At 40.2% G+C, this 12,315-nt stretch overlaps 1 protein-coding gene across 1 annotated transcript in view; it reads right to left on the reverse strand.

Moving 5' to 3' along the window:
- LOC104295892 (chromosome unknown open reading frame, human C11orf49) overlaps positions 1–12,315 on the reverse strand; it is a 72,131-nt gene that overhangs the window by 15,259 nt on the left and 44,557 nt on the right. The window lies entirely within an intron of this gene.

Consider the following 12,315-nt stretch of genomic DNA (forward strand, 5'->3'; position numbering starts at 1 on the left):
AGGGAAGCTTATAGGATCCCAAGGGAATGGAAACACACTGATGTCAAAAAGCCCTACATGATTGTATGTTCATAGTCCAACAGGCTGTGGACTGGAGTTAAGGAGAAGACTAGCTAAAGAGCAGCAATTTTGCAGTTCTTCTATACACAGAAGAATGCAAAGTATGGAAGAAAGAGTGGGGGGTGGAAGTAGAGCCAAGCAGTAGTCAGGGAGGGGATCCAAAGGGCACAGGCATTAGGACTGAGGTACAGAGCTGAGTTCTGTTGCCACAGACACATCTTAGCCTTCCTTAGGCTCCCATCCATGTCCCAGATGATAGCCACTTCTCCATATCTCCACAACTTCTGGCAGTTTGACAAAAGTGAGAGAAAGGGAAAATGCTGCGCCTTTGTCAGATGTTTCAAGAGGCAGGTATGCAGAATCCCAGCCAAATTAGTATTTTCAGTGCTGACTAAAGAAATACTGCGGGAGGACTCTCACCAAAATCAAGTCAGAGATTTTTCCTTTACCTACATTATTCGCCAGGGAAGCGGAGGACAGAGAGGAGAGCGCTACTATTTTTCTCTTCTTATAGGAAACCCTATAGCTGAAAAAGACTGTTGTCAGACTCTTTGACATCCATTATAGACGCTCTCTCGAGTACTATATTTTGCATTGCTCTTGGGAGGACATTCTATCTAATGAAGCACCTCAGGTTTAGGGTCATGCTAAAAGGTGATTTTGCTCTCTCTGGAAAAGCCAGCTCTGCAGCCAGAAATCTGCTATAACACAAGGAAGTCAGCCTGTGCAGAACTACAATGTCATTGCTGGGATTTTTGCAACCTACTATACCGTAGGGATAAATACATCAGAATCTCTCTTCTTCCAAAACTTGGATGCTGAGCTGAATTAAATTTCTGTGACTGCGCTGAAATTACAGATGTCTGAGAGAATATGGAGGGCACTGTAACTTTTTTTTGCATTGTCATTTCTTACTAAAACACAAATCAGAGGCTGCTCTCTATGGCAGATACTACATTAGTCCTTCAGTCAGTGTATATCTGAGCTTGGGTTAATGATGGCATCCAGTGGAATGGTGGGATTTTTTCCTGCAATGTTAGCTAACCAGTTCCTTAAATGTCATCAAGTATGACCAAGTTTTATGTACAACTGCAAAAAGATATTGTTGAAAAAGTCCCAGTTATCATGAGCAGGATGATGCATATTTTTAACCGAATTTCCAGCTCACTATTTCTCTTTCACGACACTACATAGAGGAAAGAAAATTTTCTTCTCTGTCATTTTGTTAGGTCAACAGTCATTTATAGCAATAGAGATTTTGGTCCTAAGTTCTTAAGAAAACTCTCTGACTGTGTTAAGGTGCAAGTTTCATAAAATCATCTTCAACAGGCTCAGCATAGGAAGCAGGTTACAGGAAAACAGAGAAGTTGGGCATAAAAAGGCTCTTTTGAAACAGACACTTTCTCATAATTGAAGAGGACAGTATAGACCTCTTACAACTACTCTTCAAGGCTTTCTAAATCTAGTTTTGAAAAATGCTGGGCATTAAACTTCCGATTTTTGTCTAAAAAGTCTACATGTTGGTCTGAAGGAGTCACACCATTTGGAAGCTTTATGCAATACTCAATTTAGATTTTTTGTTTCTTAAGTTCAAATTTGTATTTATGCATCCTTATACCTCTTGCTCTCCATTATTTCTTCCTTTCATTTGTCAACAGATCATTATAACCACCCTTTCTTCATACTGTATCTTATTCAATTTATTTAACTGATAACTATATTTAGTTAAAGTTAAATCCGTTTATCTTACCCTCTACATCCCTCCTTACCTAGCCCTGTCATATCTGTTGCTCTGCTTTGATCCCCTTTAGATTTTCACAGTGTGGTGTCCAGCAGTGTACAAAGCATACCTCATGCATTCAGAACAGACAGGCTCTAGGAGGATAATCTGCCCACTTTCATCAGCAAAGCCCCTTTTTATTAATTCTCAATCTTGGCCTCCTCCTTCCTCCCCCTGAAGGTGAAGGAATTTAAGGGTTTTTTGGAAGGATGAGGTTTCCTGAGAAAGTTGCACTTTGTTTGCAGTTGCTGTCAGGTTGCTAGACCAAAGCAGCTTGAGAAGATAACTGGGCCCTAAGCAAGCATTAGTTTTGAGGCATAAATAGAGATCTCTCACTTGCTGGAAATAACATACTTTTAATATTTAAAATAATTTGTGCTGTCGTCTTCTCCTCCCTCTTTGTACCAGGTCACAGCATTATCCTTACTCCTCCATCACAAAACAATGAAACCACATAGAGCAAAAGCAGAAGTCTGCTCAAAAAGACTTTGGGAAAGGGTGGCAGAGATCCTCTTCACCCAGCACATCAAAGGGTGAGGTTCATTGTCAATAAAAGTGGAATTAATTACAGCTCCAGTCTTTCAGCAAAATGGTCTGCTTAGATGGGAACTGCATACAAAGCTGAAGTGGTGCAGAGAAGTTCCTTCTCTAAAGAAAGAAGCCCTTTGCTTCGTATGCCTGGAGAGATGGCACCAAGTCAGTCACTGAAGTGTGCAGGCAGACTTTTTTAGGTCGTAACACAACTCAGCCTCTAGACACCCCAGGCGCCTGACCAATAAATCATATCAATTTCTCAGACTACAGATGGGTACCTATTACACAGGAAGGGGGATCACCGCAGGCCTCAGGAGGTGTCTACAGTTTGCTGTGATGACTGTTTTCCTATCCCCCACAGCAAGGTCAGCGAAGACCATGCAGAAAATTACATTTGCCCGTGCACCATATTGTCTGCCAAGAGCTGCTTGGAATAAACAAGGGCAGTTTTGGTGCATGACCGCATTGCTCCTTCCTGTCTCCAGGCCACAGCTGAGTAAATAGTGTTCAACGCTGCATGATGAAGAAAGAAAGAAAAGAAGGAAGGTACCAGGCAGAATGAGTGAAAACTGGAATCCACAACTGCTACTTTGGTTGCTACCACAAATTACTGTATCTCAAGTTCCAGTAACAAATGAAGCAAATCACGGAGAGTTTACATCTGACCCCGCAGCACAGGGCAATGAGCTGTACGCACTCTACCATGCTCTCGCCGTGGAACAAACTTGGTCATACCATGTGCTTGAGGATGGAGACAGACTGACGGCAATCTGCATGTAAACCATGTTCATTTACAGCTGAACATACCACTGTCCTACTGCAAAGCAGCTAATAACAAATTCCAAAGTGATTTTACAACAGCGGTACACTAAGAAGGAGATGGGAGGCTTAACAGAGTAAGTACAGAAACATAAAGCGGGATGGCTAGCGTTGCACAGGAAGCACTTCAACCGTTCAGCCATCATTTTGCTATACTGGTCTTCAAACTCCTGCCCAGCCTGTACTGCTGCTGCTACCACTCTGCCACTAGTGAAATCCTGACTCTTCCCTACATCTTACCGTCTGAGAGTAGTTTATTGTCTTTCAGTGCCTCAGGCAGACTCTTCCTCATGTTTCAGAGGCGTAGTGGAGATGGAAGTTTGTCCATGTGGTACAGTCTTAGAAAACAAACAGCACTTTTTGGATAAAAATGGCCTGCCTTTGAGAAACATGAAGGCAGTTGCTTTTTATTTCCCTGGCTTTTAAAACACGTGTGTTTTTTCAACCAGCTTCATTCCCAGATTGTATGTGGCTGACAGATGGCACCTGACCCAAAGTGACGCAAACTCTAGGAATGCTAAATAATGCGTTTATGCTGCCGTGAGTGTCATGAGGGCAGTGTCACTCATTAATTGGCCAGTCCAGCCTAAACCATGACATCTAGACACACCTGAGCTATCTTTAAACTAGTTATCTTTCATACTGACAGCAGCCCAGCCACAGAAGCCTAGAGTTCAGTGAAGGCTGTAAAATCTACCCAGGAAGCCAATAAATATTTAGGACTTAGACTGAATCGCAGTCATTGCTGCTGTATCTAGGCTGCTTTCGGCACAAGAAGTAGCTATCTGCAATGCTGTCACAACACTGTGACTGCTATAAATACGCCCAAAGCTGTGGGAGAGTATTTACTGCGGTTGGTATATGAAATCTGCTCCAAAAGGTCATATTAGTAACTTCCCAGAAACACAAGGATCGCCTCGATGAATATACATTAAAGTTCCCTATTTCCATCATATTTTATATACAACCACTATCCAAGCAGGCTGGAGCCCTGGGCAACGTAGCCTTCCTCTGCAGATTATGGTAGGACACACAGTTTCCACAGGTTGCTTTTCTACCACAGTCATGAAGTCATTCAAGACTCATGAAGTCATAGAGCTGTAAATCAGTCTTCTAGAAATATAACAGAGAACAGCCTAATAAATAATTTTATTTTTTTTTTTCAAATGTTAGGAAAGACTTTCCTGGCCTTTAGTTTTTTAATGTTTCTGTCATAACTATCACATCCTTAGGATTCTCTCTATATCCGTGCAAGTTTGCAATCTTTTAGAACAGAATAAAAACAAACAAAAGCCCCTAAAAATGAAAGTCTAGGTGCTCTTGTGCTGTCTATAGGAGCTGTGATTTTACAAAAAAACCTGAGTATAAACATGCATATTGATAATACTGCAAATTCACAACTCACATCTGGCTAATAAGCTATGCTCTGCACATGCCTTGTTCAGAAAATGCCTATAGCCTAATTTCCTCCATATACCTAGTGCTAATAACAAACAGAAAACCAAGAATTCTAGGAAAATTAATCCAAGCATAGGATCTAAACAGTGATATACAGCTGTGTAAAACCCTCGTTTCTTCCTCATAACACTTTCTACTCTAAAAGAAAAATGTTTTCTTCCTTTTAAATTAATCTTTTATAAAATTTTGCATTTTATGACGTATCATGAAAAAGATCTGTTCCTGTTACTTGAGAGACTAGTTGTTTAAATAAGAATTTGAAACAAAATAAAAACATTCAAGGGCCGTTTCTTTGACTAATTTGCTTTTTCCACTGACAAGAAGAGATACAAAATAAACAGAAACCAGATCCAGAATGTGCATTTGTCTAATTTTAAAAATGGATTTTCCTTATTTTTCAAACAAACAAAAAGCAAAACAGCAGGTCACATAATTATCCCCGTAATTGGAGGGGGAAGGTTAAATAAAGATAAACTAAATAATAAAGAATAAGCCCTCGCACATTTTCCCCTTAAGTTGTATAAGCATGTTCACGTAAGACGTGTACAGCAGGATTCATTCTGATCTTGCAGTGTACGGACAGCTCCCACAATCGTTAGAAAATATTCCTACAAGCGTAGGAAAATCAGAAGAAAACTGAGAGACCCACTTGTTATTTTTAAGCAACAGGAAAATGCACTAGAAGCCAAAGACTTCTGCCAGGTTAGCTCAAAACCAACTTCATTTTTTAAAGGAAGGTTTTCTAGTGAATATTTTAAAGAAAGTAATGGTCAAATCTGTTTCATGGATCAACATAAGAATCTATGCTTTACATGGAGTCTTGGACATGAGTAGCTTTAAAAGACTGTGTGGCTTTGTACCAACGTCTGGCTCAATCTCATTAGACACTAACAAAAAAAATAATTATTTTCTTAGTTTTAATAACTGAACGCATTACCTCTGCCCTCCTGACGGCGAAGTTGAACAAGCAGCTAAGCCAATCTAAAACCTTACTCCTGATGAAAGGGGCAGCTCTCAATGCTTTCTCTCCTCTTTCCTTTCCCCTCACTTGCTGCTGGCCACCTCTTGTACCAGCTCTGGCACTCAGCAGGCCCCTTGCTGAGAAAATTCAACTTTTTTCTGGGGCTAGCGCATTGAAGTGACTCTCAGAAATATCTGATGGAAGTTCATGCAAAGCAAGATGGGGAAGAGCATGGCCAGGTGCAGGGAAGAGATAAGTTAGAAAAGGAGAGCAGAACCTCCCCTCCTCAGCAGAGATAAACTGTTAGACAGGCTCAGGTAATTCCCTGCTTAAGATGTTTTAATTCTTAAAGTCCAGGATGTATGCAAGGCATTGTCATAGGATTAATGATCCTTCTAATTAAAAGTAGGTTCAGCTTTACTGGCTGTACTTGCACCATACCTGCTAAGATGGTTTGTGAATACTCTGCTATCGGACATACTCTGAAGACAGAACTTTTAGCATCCTTACTATCAAAACGGGCAGATGAGTTCAGGTTATTCACAAACCTCATCACTGGTACCATTTAGGTTCTCCCAGAAGGGACCCCAGGGCATTCTCAGGAAAGGACCCCAAAAGACTTGGGGTTGGACTAGATGATCTCCAGAGGTCCCTTCCAACCCTAACCATTCTGTGATTCTGTGACTTTGTGTCTGACAGGACAGCAAAAGCAGACAGGATAACTGAAGAATGTCCAGAGTTGCTATGGGGGGGGGGGGGGGGGGGGGGGGGCGGTTCTTCCAGCAGGGTACCTGCAGCACCAGCTGCACCTTGGATTGCCTCTTCTGACCTATGAGAATACTAGCAAAATTCTACCAGACATAAGGGTACTGCTGCAGGCAAGCAGCCTTCACAAACAAGATGTTTTGCACTCTACAAAAGGACCATGGCTGCAAACAGCAGACCTGGATAGGTGACTCCTGTTGACAACAGGTAGAAAGACCCAGCTTGTGATGTGAGAAAGTAGAGTGACAGAGATTTAGTGAGATTTGCCTGGAACAACCTGTGTCAGACTCAAGACAAATATAGTGGAGAGCTAAGCAGACTGACCTAAAAAGATTTCTTGGAGGAGTGCTGCAAGAGAGGGGATTAGCACCGTGGTTGAGCAGAAAGCTAGTCTCGAGGCACTCTGGTAAGAAGGAAAAGATTCAGCTGCAGCTGATGTGAAGAATGAACTCATTCATTCTGGAGGGAATCTGGACAGTTCATACGAACAGTAAATTCACTGAAAACCAGCCTTACTATGGGCAAGGCTCCAGTAGCACCATATTTTGAATGAGGTAAAGGTTTTTTAAAGAGGAAAATCCTCTAGATGGTGTGATTGTTTTCCTGCCCTTTGGTCTTGAGCCCTTTTATCAATAAACCACTTGCCAGATCAGTGAAAATAGAAAGTGAATTTATACAGAACTGCTCCCATCCTATCTCCAAAATCCAGAATCTTTCTGTTTATACAAACTTTAATCATCCTCTAGTCCCTTTCAAATTCCCCATAATTATCCTTCGGTATCAAATGCTTCATGTGGCAGCATTACTTCAGCTTTGAGTGAATGTTACTCAGGGCAGGATGAGCTGTGCCAAAGGTACAGTCCAAGGCTATCATCTGGTGTGCTTATGTGCCTGGCATGGCACATCCACAAACCGAAAAATTTAAGCTTTCATTAGAAACATAAAAAAAGTTCCCAGCTCTCACGGTTGTAAAGAAATCATTCCAATAGTCAAAGAGTTTAACTGATGCAGTGTGATATTCCTGAATCCACAGACAGCCTGAAACACGACTCAAGTTTGAACTTTCCACCTACTTTAGGAACCTTAACACTAAGCCTAATGTAATGCTAAATACAATGTTAACTCTTTAATTTCTTGGTTTAACTATAGGGTGGGACTTTGAATGAAGTTAGAGCTTAAAGAATTTAGAGTTCCTGAAGTGCAAGAACAGCAAACAATAAGAAAGGAGAAGCAGCCACAACTTTTGTCAGTATTTCCAGAAGTAGAAAAAGGAGATGGAAGATGACAAACAAAAGAGCCTGGTTTAAATTTTCCAATATGTTATTGACTACAGCAACCAAATAGTGGCTTAGACTTTATTTACTACGTGGACACCCAGTTTTCTCCATGTGGCTTTCTTTAAGGTTTGCAAAGATAATTCTGTGCATATTCTGGAGCACCTATAATCCTAAAGATATGCTCAGCTCATTAAGTATGATCCAAAAGGACATTTAACCTTCTCCAAAGGACATAGGCCTGAAGGAAACAAAGAGGCTATTTTGGTGGACTACAGTATGAAAATGACAGACTTCCCCTCATGTTTCAGAGGCATTAAAAAGCCACGTAAGAAATGTTAAGAATGTCCTAACATCTGAAGTTAAGTGTGATTATAAATATGCTGTATATTCTTGGGTAACTAAGCCTGCGGAGCAGCAGAGATCACCACTGGTAGTCCTTGGCCTGTAGGTAGCTACAAGGGAAATGACATCAAATAATAAGAGGCACGTTAATCTACCAAATATAGGCATAGCAAAACCAAACCACAACACCACAACACAAGACTGGCTCTTAAGACAGGTAAACTAGAAATAAGATACAATTTCAGAGTGAGAATAATTTATAACTGAAATGCTGTGGCATTTGACATTCTTTATATGTGTTGACTATGAAACTATTTTTTCCTTTCACTGTAATGTCACTGAAGGTATAACTAGCAGATCTTCCAAGCAATAGGTGAACTAATAGATTTAAACTGCTTTAATCCTGTACAACAGTTGATTTTTCCTCACTTTGAGGAGTTTTCAGTCACTCATTGAGAAAATAATCAATCCAATGCCAGAGCTAATTGGTCTTGTAAACAATAAGGAGCAAACATTCCCGCTGAAGTTCTGGCCATCTGGGGGGCAGACTGCTCAACCACTTGAAACGGGACCCACAGCAATCTTAATAGTGAAATACAGGAATGCACATTTCCCCAAGCTCTCAAACAGCAGCAGTAATCTTTAGACAAGATGTGGATCAGTCTCTATTCGAGAAAACAAGTTGTCATTAAGCTTAAGATCTTCAAAACAACTAAAGAATTCATAGCTACGCATCACGAGATGGGCAGAGTAAATGGGCAGGTGGTATGCAGCTGCATCTCATGCAATACAGGACCTTACATACAACCCCGCCTCCCTCAGACATGTACTTGGTCTAGTGACAATAACGGGACTATGGCCAGGGAGAGGCACACAGTCTTCAGTTACTGTTTGGTATTTCCTTTCTGCTTTGGGAGCCTCAAGAAATACAGTTAACTGCCAGACAGCTCATCTGTGTCATGAACACGGGGTCAGGGAGCAGAAGAAAGCTGTGAAATTGGCCTAAAAAGAGAAGGAGGTAGAGGTTAAGCAGGACATAAAATGAACTGTGGAAATGCTGCAGATTGCTGTAGCAATCTCAAATCAAAGATGTCCTTGACTTCCAGCTGCTTTCTAGCCCAGCCTTTCCAGGAAACACTAATGAAAGGTTCCACTGAACCAGTTCCAGTAGGATCAGGTATTTTCAAATACCTTGAATCTCCAAAGTGTTTCAGACTTCAACGTGGCATGTAAAAGTATGAAGTGCAATGGTCAACAATTTTCTCAGAACAATGAATGAAATGGAAATGTTTTGGACTTTTTTCTTTTAATGACTAGTTTGGAAGAGGCTTTCAAGGAACAGTGCAATTGCTACAAACACCTCATGGAAGAGAGACAAAACATTTCAGCATAATTTAGATCACGCTCAAGGACAGCCTTGTGTGTCTCCCTCTGTTGCTGCTTTGCATCGACTTTTAAATAATCTACTGCAAAGTTTTGAACAGTTAACTGCACCTTCACTAACAGCTGTCATCACAGCAGACACTCTGATACTGCTTCTCTGAAATGTGTCCATCATGAGCCCAACCATGAAAGAGACAAGTTCAGGCTTGTGAAGAATGGAGAATCCCACACGCCACCACCAGTGACACCAGTATGCAATTACACAAAGTAGTCAGCTCGCTGTGGCTGAAACTCAAGAAGCTGGTTGTGATCCACGAAGCACTGAATGGTCTAGAACATCTTTCTCTGTGCACTTATGTTCACCTGGAACAATCTGACTACACGACTTAAATATGAATCTCCCAAGAACTGAAAGCCATTCATAGTCCTGGCCATACTTTGACTTTACTGCACAGTATATTTATATATAGGTTTATATACAGCCTATGCAGTATAATTCTGAGTACCCAGACTGTTGGCTAGTTTTCTCCAATTTTCTTTCACAAATTATAATGCTGAGAAAAACAGTCTGAAACGAAAAGACATTGTTTTTAGGAGCCTCTGACTCAACAGTTAAAGCCTCTATTCATAAAAATAAGTATTGCAGTATCTGGACCTATGCTTGGGCACTGCTGTTCAGTCATGTAAAATGCTCTCAAACACACCGATACCGAGTCTATTTTATGAGTGTAAAAACTTAAGAAGAAAACAAACCTCAAACCAAACAAATCAATAAGAGAACTGGCTGGAGAAAGGTAATCTGGTTAATGACAAGACTGAAGAAGTCATCATTACTTATTTAGAAGGAAATGCAGTGGAGCATGTAAGCTCTACAGAGAATGTCTGGAGCCCATTACAATATCAATGAGCTAGATTAATGATTATAAATGACCAACACTACAGAACTAGTCTGAATGCAGAACAGAATGAATGCACTAAGAGAAACCTGAAACAACAAGGCATCCAACTACCCCTTTTAAGGGTATGCTTTTGGCTAAGGTTCTGTAATGTCTCTTGATTTTAACTCTTACAATACTCCAGTGAGCCGTGTGTCCTAAAATTAATAATAATTTTAAAAAAGATTGAGAAGAGAGAAAAGGAAATAAGTTAGTTTTATCTGTATTTTACATGGAGAAATACATGTTTAATAAGAATTTAACACAGATATCAATTTCTAAAAAATTAAACAAAGACTTTTTTTTAAAATGTTCTTTAAGCTTCAGCCCAGCAAGTTGTAAACTCTTTAGACGTCCATTAATCCTTAAAGTTTCTCATAGACATCACACATCTTTGTCAAAGTTTAAGTTAAATGCCACCTATTTTACACCTAAATACACTTCCATGGACCAACTACCATGAACCACAAGTTAAGAATATTTTGTTGGAGGGAAGTTCAGGCAAATGTCCTAAATCCTCCAGCATTATGCTCTAACACTGATGGTATGCATATATTATGGTAATCAGTGAAGTGTAAGAAAATAGACAAAAGAGCAACTCTTGTTGCAGAAAGAAAAAGGACACTTTCTTGTGGCTGCACAAGGCTTTCTAGAGGGAGAAAAAAGGCCATCTACTGGAGGACAAATGTAGAGATGAATCCATACAGTAATCCTGGCTGGTAGAAACTGAAAACAGACAGAGTTCAGTTGTTAAATCTTTTTCAACCTCATAATAAGGCCAGGCTCTTCAGGATCTTTGTAAGGATCTTCATGGCAGGAACAATAAAAAGGAATATCACTTAACTGATTAGCGGTGGGATGACAGTTTCTCATAGCAAGCAAATGATTTTGACCAGATATGATATGCAAGTGATTTCTCCTAAAGGAAGCATGATCAGTGTTCTGTGGAAACTTCTGGATGGGTTGTTGCTGTGATGTAGGCTACTGAGAAGACAATACAACGAAGAAACAAAACACAACCTCTACAAGATGTAGGACTGTCCTTACTTGGAATAAAAGATGGCAGGAATCCTAAAACCCCAAATACAGTTACTGCTGACTAATCCATTTAATGACAACAGTGAGATGGGCCATCCATAGTGAGTAACACTGTATTAACCTCCACTAGCAGCTGGGGCCTTAGCTACATTGTTCTAACACAACTGTATTCTTTGTGGTTTCACTTACATTTTTTTGTCTCCTATGCAACAATATCCTGACTGTTCAGCAAAAAAACCATCATGGAACTGCAAGTATGATAAACCCTCAGAGTGGGAGTCAAGATGAAAGCTGCTCTTTAAGCATCTCCAGCCACTGAAGACTTACAAAACACATGTTCCTTTTATTTGCTGCAACATTTGCCCTTCTTTTCCCATTCAATGTTGAGACTTATGGAGCAAGTCTGAAAATCAGATGGTGCAAATCATACAGCAATATAGCTTTAAGAAGTACTTAAATGTAATGTATTTCAGCATATGTTCTTGACTCAAAGGAAATGTGCTGGATCTTTCAAAGCGGAGCTTAAAAGCTGAGGTCCTATTTGCTCCACGCAATTATAAATGTTTCTTAATGCTGCCCTGTTGGGAAAAAAAATTGCTTCCCTGTGTTTCTGGCAAAGGAACTGTATCTAAACTCACTACATCAGATGTAGCTGCATTTTAGTAGTACTCTATGTGAAGTGGATGGTAAAAAAAAAGGGATACTATATAAATGTATTAAATTTATATTCCTCTCACTTTTATGCCATCTTTAAAGGTAACATCCATCCTTCCTGTTGTCTTCCATATGAATTATCTCCTGTCTGGATCTGTTTCAGGCTTTGGTGTTCCAAGTCCCCACCTACATGCAGTACTAACGGCTCTGAAACTAGCAGTGCTAGCTCTTAAGAGATTCAAGATTAAATAAAATTATTAACATACAGGGGATCCCAAAGGAAAGCAGAAAATATCCAAGCTCCAAAAA

This window comes from Charadrius vociferus, unplaced genomic scaffold (genome assembly GCF_000708025.1).
Source record: "Charadrius vociferus isolate BGI_N301 unplaced genomic scaffold, ASM70802v2 scaffold111, whole genome shotgun sequence".
Taxonomy (NCBI): Eukaryota; Metazoa; Chordata; class Aves; order Charadriiformes; family Charadriidae; genus Charadrius; species Charadrius vociferus.